This window comes from Triturus cristatus, chromosome 10 (assembly GCF_964204655.1).
Source record: "Triturus cristatus chromosome 10, aTriCri1.1, whole genome shotgun sequence".
NCBI classification, from domain to species: Eukaryota; Metazoa; Chordata; class Amphibia; order Caudata; family Salamandridae; genus Triturus; species Triturus cristatus.
The window spans coordinates 698,634,933-698,658,355 of NC_140593.1; the positions used below are offsets into that span (position 1 = coordinate 698,634,933).

General features: G+C 40.5%; 1 protein-coding gene across 1 annotated transcript in view; it reads right to left on the reverse strand.

The window, feature by feature from the left end:
• Positions 1-23,423, reverse strand: part of RBFOX1 (RNA binding fox-1 homolog 1) — a 958,925-nt gene that overhangs the window by 720,168 nt on the left and 215,334 nt on the right. The gene's annotated exons all lie outside the window — the stretch shown is intronic.

Below are 23,423 nucleotides of genomic sequence, written 5' to 3' on the forward strand. Positions count from 1 at the left end.
TAGAGAAGCCACACTTCATCCAAAACCCTAATCAGGCATCCAGGGCTGTTCTACCTTTCACCTCGACGTTCCCGGGTGACAGCTCGTCACTGCGAGGCTAGTCTCGTGCACGTGTAATCAATCCACCTCTCTGCACTCCAAGAGTTCCGCCATTGGGTGGGTTTGTGTGGAAGAGTTTACTTCAGGGCGCGGCTGCTGCGACCACTGGCTTCCAAAGAAGACCAAGCTATTCCCCTCACTGCCGATGCACCACTCCCGGCAGAAATGTACAGCAGACACGACCAATGTGAACAACAGAGCACAAGCGGCTGTTCTTCGTGGTGCTGTTGGTTTGTTGCGCTATATTTTTTTGAGCAAAATGCAGCGCCGGACTGGTCGTAGTGGGCATCGGGCGTTTCCCAGGAGGCTGGAAGGGTGGGGGTGGTTTAGCAGTGGTGGGGGCGGTTTTGCAGCTGTGCTGTAATATCGGCCCTCAGTTACAGAAGCAGCAGTGCTTCATACTTGTACCCCCCTCCCCCACCCCCAGGGACTGGTCCGAAAAATGGGCCCAGCAGGGGCATAACACAGGCCCACCGCATCCCTCGCAGTGCGGGGGAGCCCACAAGCTCCAGGGGGCCCCCTCAGCACTGCACTTCGGCCAGGGAGTTCCGGATAGAGCCCGGAGGGGGCTCCTCCACGTACCTTGCAGGGGGGCCCCCCTCAATTATCGTTACGCCACTGGTGCCCGGCTGCTTTGGGTTCCCAGTCCAGCTCTGGCAAAATGTATTCTTACACCCAGAGTGAATGCAAGGGCATATCTCTCAATAAAATACAGAAGCAAATGCCAGTTTAGCATTTAACATAATTGAGCGAAATATCGCATACTACGCAAATTGTGCTCACTCCAAGGGGCATATTATCAAGCCAAGCGATAAAAGTATCGCCGCTTTAGCGGCAGAAAACTGCCGCTAAAACGGCGATAATGGGCTTGATAATATGCTCTATGGAATTCCAATTGAAGCTCAGGTTAGATGTCCTTCACATCTAACATGGGCTTCAATTGGAATTCCATAGAGCATATTATCAAACCCATTATCGCCGTTTTAGCAGCTGTTTTCTGCCGCTAAATCAGTGATAATTTTATCGCCTGGCTTGTTAATATGCCCCCTAGTTTTTCCTGCTATCTCCCTCGTGTATTTCTCTCCCCCTGCACTCCATGTTGCTCTCTGCCGTCAATGTGCTTCTCCCCGCTCCTCTCCATGTTGAATTCGTTATTGATTACTGTCCACTCCTATTGTTTTCTTACCCATCTGCTGCTCCTTCACCTGCTCCAATTTGCTCTTGCCCATTACTTTTACTCCCCACCCCACTATATGTGCTACTTTCCCAACCGCTCTCTCCTCTCTCATCCGTTGCTTCTGCTTCTCACCCCATACCCTCCCATTAGCTGATTGCCCCCACCCACCCCACGTTGTTCTCTAGCTCATCGTTTCTCATCCCCCTTCGCACTCCATGTTGGTTTTGCCCCCCACCATGTTGCTTCCACATCCATTTCTTTTCCATACCTGCTTTTTTTTTTTTTTTAAAAAAAACCTTTTGCCATTTTTTTTCTTTTAAGTTGTGGATCAAACTTGGACCTGTAAATAAACAGATAAAAGCGTCCATGTGGTTTGTGCGCTTAGAAAATTACATTAGCGGTCATGTTAAAAACATTTTATTTTTATTTTTTAGCCATGCTGCACAGCACAGGAAAATCTGTGCAACATGGATAAAAACCATTAGCCAAGTAAGAAAATGGGTTGTTATTTGGACAGGATTTAAGGCTTGCACAAGATATTAGCCCACAATTGTCACCTGACTGGAAACCAAGTACCCACTGTAGCATGGAAACATTGTAGCAAAGCAGGGAAGTCTATGGCCTACTCAGAGGGCAGTAGAGGCTAGTAATACCCATCCGCTGGAAAGCAACAACAACATTTAATAAAGTATTATCCAGTCAGTGCTTTTTCTTTGAAAAACGAAAAGTACATTTATTGCACACACTACTAATACTACACATTAATTTGCAAACAGTGATTAGGTAGATTGTAGTACCTTTGGTGACCTTCTTGAGTCACATTTGACCCCTAGCGGGTCATGACCCCCAAAATCACAATAATCCCACCTATAGCAGATGCAGTATTTCAAAATGAGGTGTCATTACATATAAGATAGGCCTTTTGGCTTTTTCAAGGGGTCACCCCATAACATTTTAAGGCAACCCTATTAGCTATGTCAAGAGGATCACCACATATATATATAACATAAACAAAATGTATGAATTGACCATTAAAACCAATGAAATCAATATTAATGTGTCAATGCATTCATCATCAAAATGATCATTGCAATGTTCACCAATAACCACTGTCAATAAAATACTCTTAATAAAGTATTTTGAATAACATTCACAAATATGCGTTGGAGTCTTTCTTTTAATCACTCAGACCACTTCGTGTAACCATAAAACCTACCACCAAGAGCCTCTGCACTGCCCAGCTGAAGAGCACCAAGCCCCAGTTACCGGAGTGGATGAAGCTACTGGAATCAAGCTATCCTGGCTGAAGAGGGGTGAAACCCCGAAACCGGTCCTAGGATGCTTGTTTCCAGTCCAGGGAGGACCTGGCTTGGCAGTTCGGGCTGGACTGTTCCCATTGGGCACAGGGTCAAGACTGATTTGCATATGGCTGGGTTCAAACTGGAATGGCATGGTGAGCAAAAAAACGATGGATTTAGGCCCAGATCTCTGTACTAGGGTGAATGTAGGACTTTGTTCTGCATTCTGTCCATCAACTGTTGTTTTAGCATTTGTCACCCCGTGTGGGACGGGTATGCTCAGACGTGAGTCCCGTGCTCTCCATGCCACTGGAATCAAGCTATCCTGGCGGAAGAGGGGTGAAACCCCGAAACCGGTCCTAGGATGCTTGGTTCTAGTCCAGGGAGGACCTGGCTTGGCAGTTCGGGCTGGGCTGTTCCCATTGGGCACAGGGTCAAGACTGATTTGCATATGGCTGGGTTCAAACTGGAATGGCATGGTGAGCAAAAAAACGATGGATTTAGGCCCAGATCTCTGTACTGGGGTGAATGTAGGACATTGTTCTGCATTCTGTTCATCAGCTGTTGTTTTTGAAGCTACCACAAACCTTTCTCGAGGTCATGAATTCCACGACCCACGAGACTTAGGGTTGTTTGTTTAACTTACTCAAGGGAGGCTGCTACATTACTGCAGCCCCCCAAACACATCCTTGCAACCATTGGAAATGCCCATTGCCCCTTTGTGTGGCACCACAAGAGGGAAAAATAGAAATCCCTGTCACAAACTGCAACTCTAAACCCAACACCCAAAATCAGCTTCTATGGTCGGAAATGCAGTCCCAAGGACCAACTCCAGCGACTCAGGTATACATTGACCCGGCAATCCTAAACCTACAATTAGGGGTCCTTTGGAAAACAGCAACTCAATCTTCAGGCTTCAAAGCTACATTTGACAAAGCCATGCGGTGACTCTCTGTCACCATCAATAAAAGCACACTGGAAAGGCGATCCCACGCTTAACTGGTCACCCACGGCTTCCAGGCTCTGCACCCCCACCCATATTTGGCAGTTGGCCTTTCTTCCACAGTTAAACAGTAGCTTATCATGTATCAAATGGGCGAGCTGCCAACTTTAGACTGGCCCCGAGCAGGTGCAACCTGGATGGCAGAAAACAATGTAGACTATGTAACTATCAAAGGGAGCCCATTAAAAACATAACATGCGCCTGTCCTGCCCCTCAGATGGAAAGTAGACACTGGCTCAAACCAATTTTTTAAACAAAAGGGTAGCAAATGCGTAGAAAAGCTAAAACAAGGTAAAACATGGTAAGACCACAGCAAAACCAGTCGTTTGTCTGAAGGGGAGTCACATAATTTCTAATGGTGTATGAAACTATTTATTAAGCGAAACTATGATTGTAGCACAAAATGTGGTTTGCTTATACCTCTCATTACTTTTTTTATACAGGTGTCCATTGTATTAAAAAAGCCACACGAGATACCAGTCGTTGACTGGGTCGAACAGAAAATGTCTATTCATTAGATATTTTCTGCAGGTGCCAGTCTCATGCGGGCAAAAATGATACAAAATCATGCAATGCGAAATTTTGAAAAAGTTTGAAAATTTTGCATACCGAGAGCCATGGAAATATTGCGAGTGTACCCTACATTTTTCCCAGGCCTAATTTCCGCATCACCGCAGCCTTCTGCCCAATGATCCTATCTTCTGTTCCAGAAAGCGGATTACGTAAATTGTTCGATGCGTGCAATGCGGATTTTTTTCATGAGGCATTTGGCTTTACCTTCAATGCATTTGCATGTTAGGCAGACAATCCTAAACCAGAGGTAGGTTTTGATGTTGCATGCTATATGTTTGTTTTTCTTTAAAGAAAAGTTCAGCCTTGTGCCTGGTTGTTTACCTTCTAAAGTTTTTTGATTTGGTCCAATGGTAGGCCACGGTACAGACCATTGCAATAGTTCATGCTTGTGTTGCCGAAGAACCTCACGCCATAATCTGGATTGAGTGGAGATGTATGGGAAGGAGGTTCTTAGGCGGAAGGATATTTAATTTATACTACTATTTGTGAATTCTCAACGAGATCAGCATCCCATATCACTCCCAAACTTGATTATTATTTATTTTATTTATTATTATTTTATTTTTAAGTTTTCTAGAGCGCGAACCAGACCCGTGAGGGTATCAGAGCGCTTTACAGGAGTGACAAATGGTCTACAATAGACAGGGAGGGGTGAATACATTAGGGGTCAAAACAGACACAGATAGATACATATACAGGAAAAAGGCGATCACAAATGCCGGGTGGGGAGTCCAGAGGTGCCGGGCAGGCATCAATCAAAGAAACCAGGAGAGGCCGTAGTATGAGGTAGGGCAAGGTCGCTGAAGGGAGTGCGGTGCGGGTGCATATGTGCATGAAGATGAATACACATTCGCCAAAGGCAATATACAGTTGGCACAGGGTGCTAATGTTCTTAAGGAGGTAAGTTGGGCCTAGCATCTGGAGTTTTGTGTTTGAGTCATTCAGTTTGAGGATTTTGTCTCTGCCAAGGAGTGTTGGTGTTGTTTGATTTAGGGTCAGCAGCAATGTTGAGAAGTCATGGGTCTCTCCCATACAAAATCCTGCAGCCATGTTGAGTGGTGTTGTGGTGTACCCCTAAAGGCAAAGCTGCACTCATGAAAAGAGGGGGCAGCTTCCTGCACTTCTTACCGCTGTGCACTGCACGCGCTTTGGTGGGGAAAATGGACCTCCGACTCCATTACAGTCATTTCCCAGGTCTGACAGTTATGAACATAAAACTGGCACCCAGATGTAATAAATGGAAAAAAAGTGCTTGTGGGGAAAATAACCCAGACTAGGCAGAGCTTTGGTGCCACTTCTAACCTTTAGCAGCCTCTCTGTGGCAGAACTTGCTGTTTGGCAAGCATAAGGAGAAGAGGCTGGGCAGTAGTGGAGTATGGGAGGGGTGGGGCTTGAGGGTATAGGGTGTGCAATATCAGCTCCACCCAGGATGGGTGGAAGCAAGTAAAGCCCACTGGGCAAGTTTTAGAGATTCACTTCTATCTTCGCCTGCGACTAGAACACAAGGCAAAGGACATTCAATCAACTAAGGATCCAAGGGTCAGGAAATCAAAATCGGAAATCATTTGAAAACTGCCCAAATGGGACAGCATGTTTGATTATTTATTTTTTTTGTTTTTGGGGGGTAGCACCAGTGAATGTTTCTATTTCCTTCTCTCAAGTGTGGAGGTTTATGTGGAGTTCAGCAGCACATTGGTATCTTGTATTTTATGTAGAGCTAGCTGCACAGTTTTGCCTCCAGCAATACATTTAGAGGTTTTCTGAAAAGTGCAATTTCCGTGTTCCCTTTTTGTAGAAAATATAATAACATTTACTTCAATATTTCAGGAAAACAACAGGAAAAAAGCCAGATGGAGTGGATGAAAAATAAAAAGAGAAAACTGGAAATTCTATCCCATGAATATTCCCTTACTCGCCAGGAGCCCAGGAGAAGAACACCATGATTTGGAATGCTTTTGAGAAGAAACTTTTCTGTCGCTATTTTTAGATTGAAGGTGTCCAGCCCGGCTTTTCTTAGATCGCAGTGACCTCTTAAGTAATACCGTCGTTTGTTGTTTAGTCCACACGCGCTGAAGCTGCCCTCCAATGAGAGCTGTGCATTGTCCAGAAATCAACACAGCAGATGATAAATCATGGCAGAACATGACACGTGACACAAGACACAGCCGACTGGTGGACCTTTACTGATTGATTTCCGCTACCTAATAACATTAGTGGTGATGTGTTAGAACATTGATGACAAAAATATCAGCTAGCCCAGGAGAAATATTCGTTATGCCGCCATAAACGTGCATTTTACCAGCATTTTGCGTTACAATTGTAGTGTAAAATGACCTAAGTCATGTCGTTATTCCCTGTCAGTTAATTTTCTTTCTGTTCAGGAAAAACCCTATTGTGGCAGAACTGGAACAATGGGAACAAACTGAACGCGCAGGGCTTCTGTTCACATCATGTGCAGTTTAGAGCTATTTTTGAGTGCAAAATGCCTAATCATGTCCAAAATGTAAGCGCTGATGTATTTAGAGTGAAAAATTAGTGCTAGTTTTTCAGTTGCGTAATTTCACATATTTCTCAGAAATTTGACCCAAAATTGCCTATGACTATACCGTGTGCTAAAAGTATATAGGTAAATATGGGTTTCCTAAACTATATATATATATATATACATATAAACATACACACACACATATATACATATATTATTATATACATTTTCACCGAAAAAAACATGGGATAAATGGACGTTATAGTAAGGTGAATGTCAATTAAAACATACCGTTTTGACCAAACAAAACCTCTGAAATTCACGAGTTATAGTTAACTCAAGTAATTGTAACTCGTGACCACATCGTGCACAGTGTTGTTGTGATATATATATATTCCCCCCTCACCCGTGGTGGTTGCCACTGTGTAGTTACAGTTAGGACGACGTTTCCATAAGAAATGTATTTTTTTGATTTGCTGATATATAGAGGCGGTTCCCCTATAGGGCGGAGGAGAGTCAGCCTGCCTGCTCTGAGGACAGCAGTAAAACAACAGTGCATACATAATTGTCTCAATCATTTCCAATATGTGCTTGCTACCAGCTGGTGTGAGGGCGGGGAAATTATTATTGAATGAAAGCAGCAGGATGACACGACTAGTACGGTGTGAACATGCTGCATTGGCCGGCTTTCTTGCAACGGACAGCCTGACATGAGCACTTCTATCGCATCAATCCAGCAGCCGCATAACAGCCATGGGATTGCAGATACAGGCCCTCAGTCGCAAAAGGAGCACTGGGTTATCCTGCTCCAGCCAATCCTAATGCTTCTCTCATGCAGAAACAGCATGAGAGCAGCGGCAGGATTGGTTAAAGGTTCAAATAAGGCAGGGAACGGGAGAGAACCTCCTTGACTCCAAGCGGGTACTGCAGACTTCCCATGTGACTACGCTCCCTGGATGAGTGCTCTTTCAAGATCAGTTTGGTTGTATGTTTGTTCTTAAGATTGATTCCTAAGGGACAACATTTTACACATTTTTTCGAACGAGGTTGTGATTCTGCCAAACACTGGTGTTACACTCTCAGGGACCAGGTACTGTACACACATTGCACTTTACACCATCTTGAACTTGCTTTCATCAAGCATCAGCATGTTACCTTGATGTAGCCCTTTATCCTGTGAGGATTGCTTAGTTACTTACACATGGCTTGATTGAATTCTCGTGCACTGCGGTACAGCATGGAGTTCCCTCACTCCACGAGGGTGCTTCAGCTTCTTGGTGGTGGTAAACGAATGCTCATAGTGTTTTAAGATTAGCAAATCCATAGATTTTACGTCAGTTATTTTCTTTTTTGATGTGTCCACTAAACTACGTACAGATTGAGTGATTAGTGTTAATTACATTTTACTTTTCGATTCATAGGAGATTTAGTGAGAATATTCAGAAATTACTTTCTCGAACTCAGATTAATATTACAGTAATATGAGGGTAAGGAAAGGGTGTAAAAGATGGTGGGGAAAAACAGACTGCCTCACTCTGTGAGTCTTGCTTTGGGTGGGTTCGGGAGTCTGTCTCCTGATATCATACCGAACAAAACAGAAGCCCCTCACAGATGGGTGTGTTGTAATCATCAATACTGACCAGAAGATCAATTTGCAATAAAGTAGATACTTTATTCAGAGCGCATATGCAGCGTTGGTATTCCCATTACAGCCAGCATACAACTGCCAGTAAAGGAACACATCTGTGAAGCACCCCATAGCAACCTTAGAACACAGAATAGAATGAATCATTTAAAGCGCCATAACCTATAAGACATTGAAGTAATTACCAAACATAACATATCCTGTTCCCTTTATCTCTTTTCCAATAACAACATAAAGTACATAATATGAGCTACAACATTGGAAAAAACCCCAAAATAAAACATCTTATCTATCACCACATACATAATCCTGTAGATACCTTGGTGGGCACCTAGATCTCTGTAGCAACATTCTATTAATGATACTATCTCCCCGATCCTCACTAACAACAGAGGGTCGATTCCCACATATTTCTTCGTCACTGATGAAAAGATAAGGATTTATATTGCTATCCTGCTTAACTACCTCATCCTTTCCCTGAATGGTATTCTTCTTGTAAAGAGCAACTCTCCTTAAATTCCAGTTCTCTCCATTATATAATGTAACATGCCTACTGTGCACATTCTTTACTTTGTACGGGCCCCGAAATTTGGTAAACCCAGCACCAATCCGTCCAGGTTTAACTTTTACCCAATCATTGGATCTTATAGAAGTTCCATGTGGGGATGTTTTACCCTCCTCCACTTTGTCATAGTCCAAATTGGCTAAACCAATACACTCTTTCATTCATGCTGGGATTAATTTGGTACTGGCAGGACGCCCTCTCATAACAGCGAACGGGACCTTTCCAGACACCGTATTCACTGTTGTGCGATATGCCCACACCAAATCATTGACCATGGATTTCACATCTTTCCTATTTACTATTGCCATCTGAATAACTCCTTTCACCATGCGATTTGCTCTTTCCACAACTCCATTTCCCTGTGGGTTGTAAAAGGATGTTCTGGTGTGTACTATTCCACATGACTTCAAATAAGAAGTCATTTCCGTAGAAGTCAATTGTGTACCATTATCCGTAATTAATTTAACAGGATATCCTTCTTCCTTGAAAATGTTACACAAGACTCTAATAGTATTTTTCGTGGTGATTTCCCTTACAAATTCATCAATTAACCACTTAGACATCACATCAACCATGACTATTCCAAATCTTAGTTCTGCATTCAAACCAACAAATGGACCAATAAAGTCCATGCAAATAGTATGCCAAGGTAACTCAGGGACATCTATCTTGCCTACATCAAGTTGATTGCCTACCTTTAGTCTTTTATCACTCTCTACACACTCGGCACACCTCTCAACCCAATCAGACACCTGTTGATCCATTGCAGACCACCAAAAATGCTCCCTTAACCTTTTCTTTGTGAGAGTTTGCCCCAAATGACCCTCATGGGCCAATTTAAACAAAGAAAACCTCAAACCTTGTGGAGGAATACATTTGTCATCCTTAAATATAATGTTACCTTCTTTATCAAATATGGACAGCTCTTCCAAAACTTTCATGAAAGGTCTTACACCAATCGGATGTGTACTTTCCCTCCTACTTCCCTTAATAATTAAATCTTTAACTGCCTGAAGAACCTCATCCTTTGACATACCATCATTCCACCGATTCTTATCTATGGCCCCACTACATAATTCCATTAATTCATCAACTGTCGCAACCGCACCTTCACATTGAAATGCTTCAACCTTCATTTTATCCACTTCATTCCATGGTAAAGGTAGTCTAGACAACCCATCAGCTTGACAATTTTTCCATCCAGGAATATACTCAACTCTGTATATATATATTCTTGTAAGCGAGCTGCAAGTCTAGCCAACCTTGCTAATCCCTTGCCTGCACCACCAGGGGATAAGATCTTTATAAGAGGTTTGTGATCCGTCTGTAAAATAAACTGAAAACCCCACAGATACATACGAAAATACTCAGTACCCCAAGCTGCAGCCAAAGCCTCTCGTTCAATCAATGAGTAATTCCTTTCAGAATTAGTAAGGGATCTTGAAGCAAATGCCACTGTTTTAACACCAGATGTGTGGATTTGTGTCAATACAGCCCCTATACCCACCGCACTAGCGTCTACAGTAAGGACCGATTTTAATTTAGTGTCAAATGGTGTCAAAATCTTTGCTTCACAAATCTCTTTTTTAATCAAATCGAAAGCCCTTTATTGTTCTATGTCCCATACAAATTTGTATCCCTTTCTAAGAAGTATTTTAATTTTCTCTGTCTTTTCCATAAAAGTATGTACAAATTTTGCATAGTACTCAATGAGTCCTAAGAAAGATCTGAGTTGCTCTTTGTCTGATGGTGCTGGAGCCTTTCTTATGGCCTCTACAAGGTCACGTTTTGGTTTGACACAATCACACGACAAGGTATAACCTAAATATTCCACCTCTTCCACAGCAAATTTACATTTCTCTTTTTTAAATGTTAGAACCACATTATCCATTTTGTACAACACCTCCTTTAACACCAAATCATGACATTCTTTTGTGTCCCCAAATACCAAAACATCATCCTGAAAATAAACAACATTCTTTGTGTCTTTCAACACTGAGCCCATCATTCGTTGGAATACCCCAGCAGCAGATGCCAACCCAAACGGCATCCTAGTGAACTGAAAAATGCCCTCTGTAGTAATGAATGCCGTCAGTGGTTTTGATTCCGCATGTAGTTTTATCTGGTGGTACTCACTGCGTAGGTCTAGTTTCGAAAAATATTTCCCTCCTTTCAAAGATAGAATAAGTTTGTTTATATTCGGTAACGGGTAATTATCAACCACAATATTCTGATTAGGTGTGCGCAAGTCTACACTGAACCTGTAACTACCATCAGGTTTGCCTGTGATAACCACAGGTGAAATCCAACTTGATGTTTCAATCTGCTCTATAATACCTTGCTCCACCATTTCACAAAGCATTCGTTTGACCTCCTGCCTAGCAATAATAGGCACTTTCCTAACCTTGTGCTGCATCGGTATTGCATCAGGTTTTAGTACAATCTTGTGGACATAACCTTTGAGTTCACTAATTTTATCTGAAAATATATCGCTCATTCCTTCAATAATTGTGTTGGTTGTAATCTCATCCACTACCATTACTTGGTGTACAGCCCTTGGATTTATAATTATGTGTAGGTCATATTGATGTGCCCATCCTAATATTGGTGGTCCACTGTGAGCCACATACACTTTCCCCCTTACACATCTATCGTGAAAATAGATATCCGCTACCATGAATCTAATAATATCTATTTTTTCCCCTTGGTACCCTCCAGGGTTGATATCTTTGGGAAGTAATTTTTCATTCGGCCAATTCTGTTGAACAATACATAAGGAATGATTGTCCAGAACGAACCCGAATCCACCATTAATTCTACTTTTTTTCCATGGATTGTGAATATTGCTTTAGGTCTCAATCTCCTTCCTACAGGATCTACTAAGTTTTCTTCATCCACACACAAAATTTTATTTGCACCTTCAATTTCACATAATGATGTTATATTCCCTACCTCGCTTTGCACGACTGATACCTTAGGTTTAAATGTTTTACACATCTTATAAAAATTACCTTTACGGCCACATTTCTTACACTCCTTGTCAATGGCATAGCACTTTTTATAATCCGCTGTATGGTATGTGCTTCCACACCTAGTACACATCCTTTCATATGTTTTACTGGTATCTGAATTCGAACTAAGATTATTACTGTATTTTTTCCCGTATACACTCTTCTTTCCATTCACCTCAGTATTTTTATTAGCGCCCTGTGCTGCCACTTCATCTTTATCTATGTATGTTACTGCTGCAGAATTCTCTTTCTTCTCTATCTCCTTCATACATGTCTCAGATTGCTCCACCACTTTAGCTATGTCAATAGCATTTGTAAGTGTGGGATTCTTTGCAGCCCATAACCTTTCTTGCATTTTTTTGTTTCGACATTGTACTATAAACTGATCTCGGATCATCTCTTCCCTCATGCCACCAAATTGACAATTTAGGGACAACTCTCGTAAACGTGTTAAAAACTGATCAATAGTTTCATCACACTTCTGTGGCTGCGTATAAAATTTATGTCTACACATTACTATGTTTATCTCCTTAGCATATTGCTTCCTTAGTCTTTCCTTCGCTTCCAAATATACATTTGATATCGCCCTTCCTTCCACATCCACCCCAACTGGCAAGAATTTAAAAGCATGTTGCCCTTCCTTTCCTAATGTACTTAGCAATAGAGCCTTTTTCCTTGACGCACTGAAGTCTTTACCATCAAGAGCTTCTATGTAATTTTCAAATATTTCTATCCACTCAACCCACTCAATAGGAGGGTCACCAGGTTGTTGTAGAAACAATGGTGGTGCTATTACATTAGAATTATCCATCATTCTGTATTATTATATTTGCTTCAAACTAATGATATCACGTATGTGTATTATCAATAATACCGTATGATGAATAATACAATATCACCACTTGTGGTCCAATTCTCACCGATGTCTATTTTCCGGTTGTTCTAATTTAAACATGTTAAAGTGATTGCTTATCTATAAATACAGTTATAAATAAGGGTCTTTTCTCTCACTGTTTTTTTTTTACAACAAAAAAAACAAACAAAAACACATGTTGCAAAAATTCCTTAAGTTGCCTCCAGTACTCCCATACAATGAATATCAGTTCCAATAGTTTCAATCCTGGCTTGAATGCGAAGGAAACGATGAGCGTATGACAAATCCCTGCTCCTTCAACAAAGAGTTTGTTTCCTTAGTAACCACACAACAAATATGGCTGCAAATCCTGCGTGAGCACGTCCCCACGTCTCGACGCTTGCGTTCCAATGATTCACTACGCTTGTAACTCCATCGTCGATGTTACCAGAGATCGCCGGCACCGAAATGCTCGTAAGACTCTTCTTATGGAACACCCAAGTCACGCGCCATTGTGATCATACGACAATACAGGTAACTTCTGTACTTACAGTTTGTCAAGATCCAAATCGCTAGAGTGGCAAATCTCTTAAAACGACACACAACCCGCTTTCGTTCGATGAATCACGTCCTCGGTAAAGGAGTCAAGTTACATTAGTCGCTCCCCCGCTCCGGACGTATTCCTCACTTCGACCTTCTAATAAACACGGAACCAGCACACTAACCACAGTTGTGATTTTCACGACAATATCCTTACTGTTAGTGCTTCCTTCCTTTTTTTGATTACTTTAGTTCCCGTCCTCTGGTATTTCTTGTGTTAGGTCGATTCCTTAACACTCCGTGGGTTCTTTCACCAACGCCACTTTCACTTTGCGCTCATTTTGTTACTTGCTGGCCAATCGTCGCCATCTGTTGTAATCATCAATACTGACCAGAAGATCAATTTGCAATAAAGTAGATACTTTATTCAGAGCGCATATGCAGCGTTGGTATTCCCATTACAGCCAGCATACAACTGCCAGTAAAGGAACACATCTGTGAAGCACCCCATAGCAACCTTAGAACACAGAATAGAATGAATTATTTAAAGCGCCATAACCTATAAGACATTGAAGTAAGTATCAAACATAACAGGGTGCCAAACGTATATGTGTGTGTGTGTGTGCGTGGGGAGGGGAAGGTTTTAGAGCAGGTGAGAGGGGCCTGTGCAATAAAATTGGCACTGGTGGTGCACTTACCACGGGATTGTGTGCATAGGTGTCTCTAAGCTCTGTGCACATATGTGTGTACGTGTTTGTGAGTGTGCATGTTTATGTGACTGCCTGGCCTAAAAGGGGTTCAGGCCTTCAAACATGTCATTCTGCCCTCCTGGACTTGGTGTCTTGCCTCAGCGACTACTGTTGTAATCCAGCATGTGCATAGATGGAGCTTTCTGGATCTAGCTGTATGTGGTGTGCACATGTGCCTCTGTGGGTTCTGTTTGTTTGTATGTGAGAGAGTGAATTTGTGAGACTGTGTGCATGCATGTGCGGGTGCAGAGGTGTGCTTGTCTGCCTACAGAAGCCACAGTAACTGCTCTATCTGCCACACTTGAATCAGGATGTGGATGTGTGCAAGCATCCCCATGTGTGCACATGAGTGTGAGCACCTGGCCTCTGGAAGCCCCTGGCCTCAGTAGCTACCTCTTCTACATTCTAGTTTCAGCAAGAGCTTGACTAATGTCTAGTTATGTTGTTGCAAGAGTAAACTGCTTTTTGCTAAACATGATTTAGAACTGTGCATAAGTGTTGCCCTTTTGAAGTGAAAAAACCTTTAAAAAAAAACATTTTAAACGACCCATTCCATATTACAGGATACAGTCACTCTATAACTATATACATAGGTAGTTTATTGTAAAATAAATATATAAAAAATATAATAATACATACATAAATTAGCATTTAAAAAACCTTACAAATTCACTAAAAAAAACATAGGTTTCACACACGTTATAGTTAGAAATTAGCATTTAAAAAACCTTGCAAATTCACTTAAAAAACCATAGGTTTCACACACGTTATAGTTAGGAATTAGCATTGTAAAAACCTTGCAAATTCACTGAAAAAACCATAGGTTTCACACATGTTATAGTTAGCTGGACATTTCACTCATAAAAAACCATTGAAATTCCCCCGTTATAGTTAGTTCAGCTAAATATAACTCGCGCGACCGCAATCCACTGCTGATGATGTCACATATTATATCACTGTATTCACTAAGATACTGTTAATAAGTCAGTTATACAATTAATTTTACGAAAAAAACATCCATTTAGACACTTATTTACCCATTTATTCTTCCATTAACCTTTAGATATACATATATAAAAACATTTATTTTTCAGAAAGACACATATTCACTGGATGATGTCATCAGTGATGTCATCAGTGATGTCATTTGAGATGTCATCAGTGATGTCATGAGTGATGTCACTGACCATGTCATGAGTGATGTAATATGTGACGTCATCAGCAGTGGATTGCGGTCGCGCGAGTTATATTTAGCTGAACTAACTAGAACGGGGGAATTTCAATGGTTTTTTACGAGTGAAATGTCCAGCTAACTATAACATGTGTGAAACCTATGGTTTTTTCAGTGAATTTGCAAGGTTTTTAAAATGCTAATTCCTAACTATAACGTGTGTGAAATCTATGGGTATTTAAGTGAATATATATATATATGCATATATATATGAATGCAAATCGCCGCTAACACTGCCTTGCTCAGACACAGTGACGAAGAGTGGACCCAGAGAAATCGTGCCAATCAAAGTGCTTTATTCAATTGCCCAGCCAGTCCGCCATTACGCGTTTCGACCTCCACTCGGGTCTTGATCACATGACTATATATATATATATATATGTTGAAAACAATGGAACCTCGGTTTGAAGAGGCACACTGAAAAGGATCCTTGTAATGGCAGCAGGATTCACTTGACTTTGGAGTAAAAAGAGCCTTACGCGTTTCGGAGCTTAGTTATGCTCCTTGTTCACAGACATTCCATGTCACGGCGCAGGTAAATGAAAAGAACACTTCGACCAACAAGGAGCATAACTAAGCTCCGAAACGCGTAAGGCTCTTTTTACTCCGAAGTCAAGTGAATCCTGCTGCCATTACTAGGATCCTTTCCAGTGTGCCTCTTCGAACCGAGGTTCCATTGTTTTCAAAAATTAATTACGGCAGGCCAGCCGTGAAGAGTGCAGCGCCCTCGAACTGTGAGGGGCCACGGAGACACAGAACTGTGCCAAGTCTCCGAGTGGTGGAAAGGACGGCCTAATTGAGGATGATCGGAAACTTTGGAGGCCCACTGCAGGGTTAAATCCATAACTGAAAGCTATGTTTAAGCGCAGGACACACTGTTGTTTATAATTACAAAGGAACACTGTCAAGCCTACGAAGGAACAAAAGTACAAACTACATATACCAGGATGCCGCACTTGTGACTCTCACCTATTAGCCATTGAAAGGCAGAATAAATTGCATGCTGGTCGAAGTGTTCTTTTCATTTACCTGCGCCGTGACATGGAATGCCTGTGAACAAGGAGCATAACTAAGCTCCGAAACGCGTAAGGCTCTTTTTACTCCGAAGTCAAGTGAATCCTGCTGCCATTACTAGGATCCTTTCCAGTGTGCCTCTTCGAACCGAGGTTCCATTGTTTTCATATATATATATATATATATATAACACCCACCGGGTAGTTATAGTTATGGCTCCCTGTTTTCCGTTTTTACCGATTTTAACAGATAAATACAGACAGAAAACATTCATTTTCTTGTCTGTATTTATTTTTAAATTTTTAGTAGTTTTGCATTCCAAACTTTACGGAGTAACTTGTTTTTGTGCCACATTGTTATTTTCAAAATAGGCTGCACACATTTTGTTATTCAGCTCTTCTGCTGGGATTCAGTCTGAACTTTTCATACATGGTCAAACAACATTGTGCCCTGTTTTTCTCTGTGGTAGGGCGCTAACACCTAGACATGACTGAGAAATTCAGCTGCTGTTTTCGAACAAGGCTATTCTTCTAATATAAGCTGAGACTTGTTCTGAAAATAGAGAAGAGCAATGCTTGCAGAGAAAAGGCCCTGAGACGAAAGAGCTGCACGTCTGAGATGTAGACCAACTGATTATGACAATCAGGTATGGGGTCCGAGACTAATCCTAGAGATCGCTAATATATCACTGGGCTTCCACAGTGAGGGAAGGCTTAGGCAAATTTGTTATGCGCTATGACAGGGGTTTTCTTTGTGTACAGTTCATTAATCATGTTAATCATATTATTGACTTGCACATGTTTTCTAATTGCAGCACAGCTGTTTCACTATAGAGCATGATAGTTTCAATAAATATTGTAAACCTTCTTTGTTTCTCGTTTCTGTTTATTGCGAACATGTATGGGTAAGACAACAAAAGGTGGTGACCTGTTACCATGACCCCTGAGAGGGTTCAGAGTGTTGTGTTCTGGGGTGCTAACTTGCCTGTTACGCTGGAAAGGTAGGAAGGCAGGTAAAGCACTATGAGTTAGTCTGGATTTGGGCCCATAGGGACTGAGGTGGTATGGTGACTTAAGGCCTGATTACGATGACGGTCGAACTTACATTCGACTGGCACCATGGCGGAGACAGGATCGCCAGACTAGTAGTCGGTGGTCCCGCTGCCAGTATTACAATGCAACCACCTTCAAGGTGGTCGCTCTATGTATATACTTTGCATTGCTACGTGTGCTGTGGGCTGCAGCACACGCCACAGTACAAAATATACACATCTTACATATCCCTGCACTCTGTGGCAGGCACAATGCTGTGCCTGCCACATAGTGCAGGGATAGGTAGAGGGGCACCATAGGTGCCCCCCAGAGCCCATAGTGGAGGCCCGGGGGGAAGGGGTACCAGGGCTCCCAACTCACTTTCTGTCTGAACTTTTCATGGTAGGTTAACCACCAAGAAAGGGCTGGCAGAAAGGGGCATCCTAATCCCTATGGAGGTGCCTGAACAGGCACCGCCTCACTTTAGGGAATTGGAGTCCGACCGCCACACTGATGGGATCCTGTGGGACATGACAGTCTTTCTCCTGCCAGTTGTGATCCGACCACCTGCATCATAATGTGGTAGTCAGATCAGATAATCTGGTTGGTGGTGTGACCGCTATTGACGGCCTGATGGTGGTATTCCCACCGGCATTGTAATCAGGTCCTAAATCATCACCTACTGATATTCTGTCATTCCAGGCATAGTTCTGTTTCTAAATAGAATCCCTGCAACACCCTGTCCTATAAAAAAGTTCAAGAAAATTCAGGGAGGAAGGGTAGGGATACCCTGCGTTCGTATGATAATAAAATATTACTTTAGATTTGAAAAAACTAGAATTCACTGACAAAAACAAAGGTTAATATTACATTATAGTTCGGTGTGCTAATATCTTACTCTGCATTAATAAAACCTTAGACATTCACTTAAAAAAAACAAATATAAAATAGAAGTTATAGTGAGATGAAAATGTCAGTTAAAACATACTGTTTTAAGCGAAGAAAACCACTGAAATTAACCAGTTATAATTTTCTCAAGTAAGTATAACTCATGCTCTAAAGTAACTGTAACTCCGACCTCGCCATGCACTGCCAATTATATCACATATTACATCACTCATGGCATGTTCTATGACATCATTGATAACATCATTGAAACATCTGAAATTACATCATTGAGGACAACACTTTACATGGTGGGGGCACAAGTTATAGTTTTTGCTATTTCTGCTTACTGTGCCCGGGTTAATTCTTTTAGTACCATTTGCATCAGCCCATGCATTACAAAAATAACTGCCATTTTTGCAGTTTATTGAGGTGTATCTTTGAGTACTGTGATATTCTGATGTGAAATAAGGAGCACAAAGGCTTTAGTAAACATGGGTTCTGATAGTGATTATTTTCTTCTCCAGATGTTTCTGCTTCTGTTGTAACATTGGACTCTAGCTTAGTGTGTATTGTAAACCGAACCACTTCTAGGTGTCTGGGCAAGTTTGCAGTGTGAATTGATGTCCATGGTGGCTAGGATTTAAAGCCAAGCAGTGTAAGTTGTCACAGTGTAAGTCACTGTGTCATAAAGGTATTTACACCAGTTGATCACCAAATCCTTGGCCTCTCTACAGACCACAAAGAGCAATGCTCAAATATGTACCAAATGTAAGTGTGATTCTATTGCAGAGTGTATAAAGGAGGTACATAGCTATGTAAATATTTACAGCCCCTAAGGGAAAGAGTACATGTGTGTGAAGTGTGATATCTAGATGGAGGAAGATCAGAAGAGAGAGAGAGGTGTGAAGAAAAAGGACCAACATGATAAAACAGAAAGAAAGGGATAGTTTGCAGAGAAAAGATATGTGAAGGGAGCTCTTCTTCCTTTACCTGACAGTGAATAAAAATCTCTGCTAAAAAGCACGAGTAGTGCAAACAAGCCTGTCAGACTTTAGATGTATGTGTTTATTGTTGCGTGATATATTTGGATATGATAATAGATAACACAGATGATATTGGTCAGTTTGCACAGAGTTATAGTTCACATGTTTGGGTCGTACCCATAAATACATAAACCACCTTTTAAAAATTATTTCTAGGTACATTTCTTTAGACACACCTCTTTTAGAGACCTAGCTCCACCTTTTTCATCCCACTGATAGCACCAAAGAGAATATTGAATTAAATAAAGAAAATCTTAAACACATCCACTCAGCGATCTGAGGTGACTCGAGGTGCCTCTGGTTTAGGAGGAGGAGGACGGTGTGAAAGGATTTTATTTGTGTCACTGCAAAATGATGGAAATTGTTTTCACATTTAATTTGTTTTCCTTTCCATGAAAACAGACCTCCAAATGATTAATTCCATACATTGTTTATACGTTTTACAAAAATATAAAATTTAAATGCACATTGTTAAATAAATAACAATATAGAAGAACAAAATCTCCTGAATGCATACTTTTGCAAAGCAGATCTGAAAACAATTCATTCAGTAAAATAAGAAGTGTATAAGAAGGAAGGGAGGTGGGATTTTTTAATAGGGAGTTGCAACCTGGCCTCCTGCACAAGCTATCTACTATATATCACAACACGTTAATAAACTGATGGCTCAATCAAACTGATGAACACATGACTTATTAAGGCAAATCTGCTTCTTAATTTGAGTGATGGCTATGAACATATCACACATTTATTATGAACAAAAGCAGCTCATCCAAAAAACAAATACAATTTTTGAAACCATTTTACCAACACAGTTGACATATGATAGATGTATAAAATCTTTATTTGATTGGATTGGAAAACAAACACAAATATTAAAAAGCATAGAATTGTGAGCACCTACTGCAAATTTAAAAAAAGGATCCAACAGCAAATTAAATATTTGTCTCAGACAACATGCATAAATAGCGATGCGCTGGTCTAAATTGAGTAAATTTAAATTAATTAAGCACAGGGAAAAAAAACTGTTTTGTGTACTGACAATAACATTTACAAAAAATAAAATATGTAAAAGCAATTGTGTAGCCACTTCATTACAAGAGCATGAGCCAATGGTTGCAGTGCAAAATTAGCCAAAGGGAAGCACATAAGCTGATCAATGATGCCATACCAAAATCTGGAGAACATCTTCAAATCATCCCTAAGATGCTACCACAGGCAGATACAGAACACCAAGTGAACAGGTCTTGCATATCACATTGACCCCAGCACAAACAGCTGCAAGAAAATCTTTACCATCATCAAAGATTTCCCCACGCCTCCTGCAGCCTCAAGCTAAATCACCCCCACTAGACCTTTGTAACAACCTCTTTTGAATTTTTCTGTAGCAAAATCACCTCCATATACAATAAGTTTGACCCTCAACCAGACCCCGTTACCGTAGCAACTCTACATCCCATCATGGCCGATGAACAAACACTGACCTCCAGGCCTGCTGTTACCATTGACAAAATCAGACCACACCTTCATGAAAGAACTCCTACCAGTCAGTGACGCACTAACATCTATCCTAACTAACACGCAATGCATCTACTGACTCAGCTACCTTCCTAGACGCCTGGAAAGATGCCAATATAATGCCCCTGTCCAAGAAATCATCCGCTGACTCAGCCACGCTTTCCAACTACAGACCCATCACCCTCCTACCATAGCCGGTAAAGGTCTTAGAGAAACTAATTATCAATGCCTCACTAACCACCTCAACAACCACCAGCTCCTTGATGCCACACAGTCTGGATTCAGATCCAAGCACACTACAGAAACAGCATTCACTGCTGCTACATATGTCATCAGCATGATCCTTGACAGAGGAGACACAGCAGCCCCCATGCTCCAGGACCACTCTTCAGCATTTGAGACTGTCTCACACCCCATCCTCATTAGGCACCTGCACAAGACTGGCAACCAAGGATCCGCTCTCTGCTGGACCTGCTCCTTCTTAATGGATAGAACACAAGCTCTCAGACTGGCAACCTACTTCTTGGAAGCCTGCAAACTCATCTGCGGAGTCCCTCGAGGTTTATCGCTCAGCTCCACCCTCTTTAATGCATACATGATACCTCTGGCCAATGTCATCCATGCACCAAACATCAACAACCTCTCCTATGCAGATGGCACACAACTTATACTGCAACGGAAGTCACTAACTGGTTGAAAACCAACTGTCTCAAGCTCAACATGGATAAGACAGAAGCAGTGATCTTCAGCAAGAACACCTAAACTCAAGACTCCAACTGGTGTCTGGCCGAACTTGGACCCACACCCACGTCCAGAACGTATGCCAGGAACCTCGGAATAATCATCCACAGCAAACTGGACATGACTGAACAAGTCAACACCATCACTGCATCCTACTTCCACACCCTGAGGATGCAGTGGAAGATCTTCAAACGGCTCACAAGATAAATACATGAAGGCCAGGTAAAGGGGGCAGCCCATGACAACAGTGTACTTGGTTAAGTGCAGTTTTAGGCATTGCTCCACTGAGCCTGGTCCATCACGGAATCCATAATATATGCACACAAAACGTCATTGTTCATTGTTCACACAAACTGCACAGCACCCTCACCATAGAATCTATCAGAGATAGGCCTATAGCAACAAGTACTTAATTTGTCCTATTTACCTTCTTAAAGACTGGGACAAGAGTAGAAAGAGCCCAAGACTTTGGAAAACTTGATATACAGGCATGGTTTAAAACAGTTGCAAGTACGGATGTCTTAAGATATATACTCACCTTCTACACATCCATCAGTACTCCATCTGGCCCAGGTACCTTCCCAGAGGGGCTAAGTAATATTCCACACATTTCCTTGGGGTCAGATCACTGACAGAATATTGTGCAGAAAAATTTTGAGATACAAAAATATAGTGTCAAAAATATTGTTCTAAAAATATCTGGGTCCTATACTTATAATGTAAATTATCATGTCAAAAAGTTTCTTCATTAGAATATCGACCTACAAAAGCAAAAAGTCTCATTTTTAATAAATATCTACTTTCAAATAGTTCACTTAAAACAATTTAATCTTTAAAAGTAACATTCCTATTTAATAGTCTAAAGTATATATTTTTTTTAATGAAAACAATAAAATAAAGAACTATTTCAATGTTCAGTAGTAACAGTAAAATATTTGAAAACATTTAAATTAACAAATATATATTTAAATCAACAAAAATGTTTAACATAAATAAAATATTGAAATAAACATATTAAACCATGTATATACTTACACAGACACACTAAATTAAAAAATAAAATCAATGTATTTAACATATATTATTGCAATTGTAATAATTTAATGTTTTTTAAAAATAATATGAATACCATCAAATTAAAAGATTAAATATATAAAACATTTATTAACTAAAGAAATACAGTAAAAATCATTCCTGAGCAATTAAACATTTCTAAACACAAACATATATTACAAATCCACTGTAAACAACAGTTGGGAACATGTGGGACTTCAGAGGGTATAGTTTTTGTATTCCCACCCCAGTCTAAGCAACAGTTGGGAAAGTGTCGGACTTCAGAGGGGTAAATTTACTATTCCCATTCCAGTCTAAGCAATAGTAGGAAAAGTGTTGGCCTTCGGAGGGGTTAGATTTACTATTGCCACTGCAGTCTAAGCAACAGTAGAGAAAGTGTAGGACTTTGGAAGAATTCCATATAACAATAAAAGTTCAAATAATTTATTACAACTATTTTAATACATAATAAAGCATAGTATATAATAGTACATATAACGTATTAATGCTATAATAATTAACACAACTCTAAAAAAATTAAATATATAGTTTAAATTTGTAAAAATAAATAAATGCTAAAATATACATTTATATTAACATAATACATTTTAAACATATAATGCCAAAATTAAACAGTTAACATAATAAGCAATTTAATAACTATTTTGCACTAAATAACTATTTACTATTGAAATAAATTAATTATAATTTAATGTATTTCCCACCCTAGACCCCCAAAAAAACCAACAAACTACGATTCAAATATAACATAGTAGTATTAAGAAAATTGAAATATACATTCAAATTAACATACTAAATAAAAAAATCTAACAATTAAAAAATTAGCATAATTAATATTCAATTAAGTAATTACTTACAAATAAGTACCTACAATTTAATTTATAT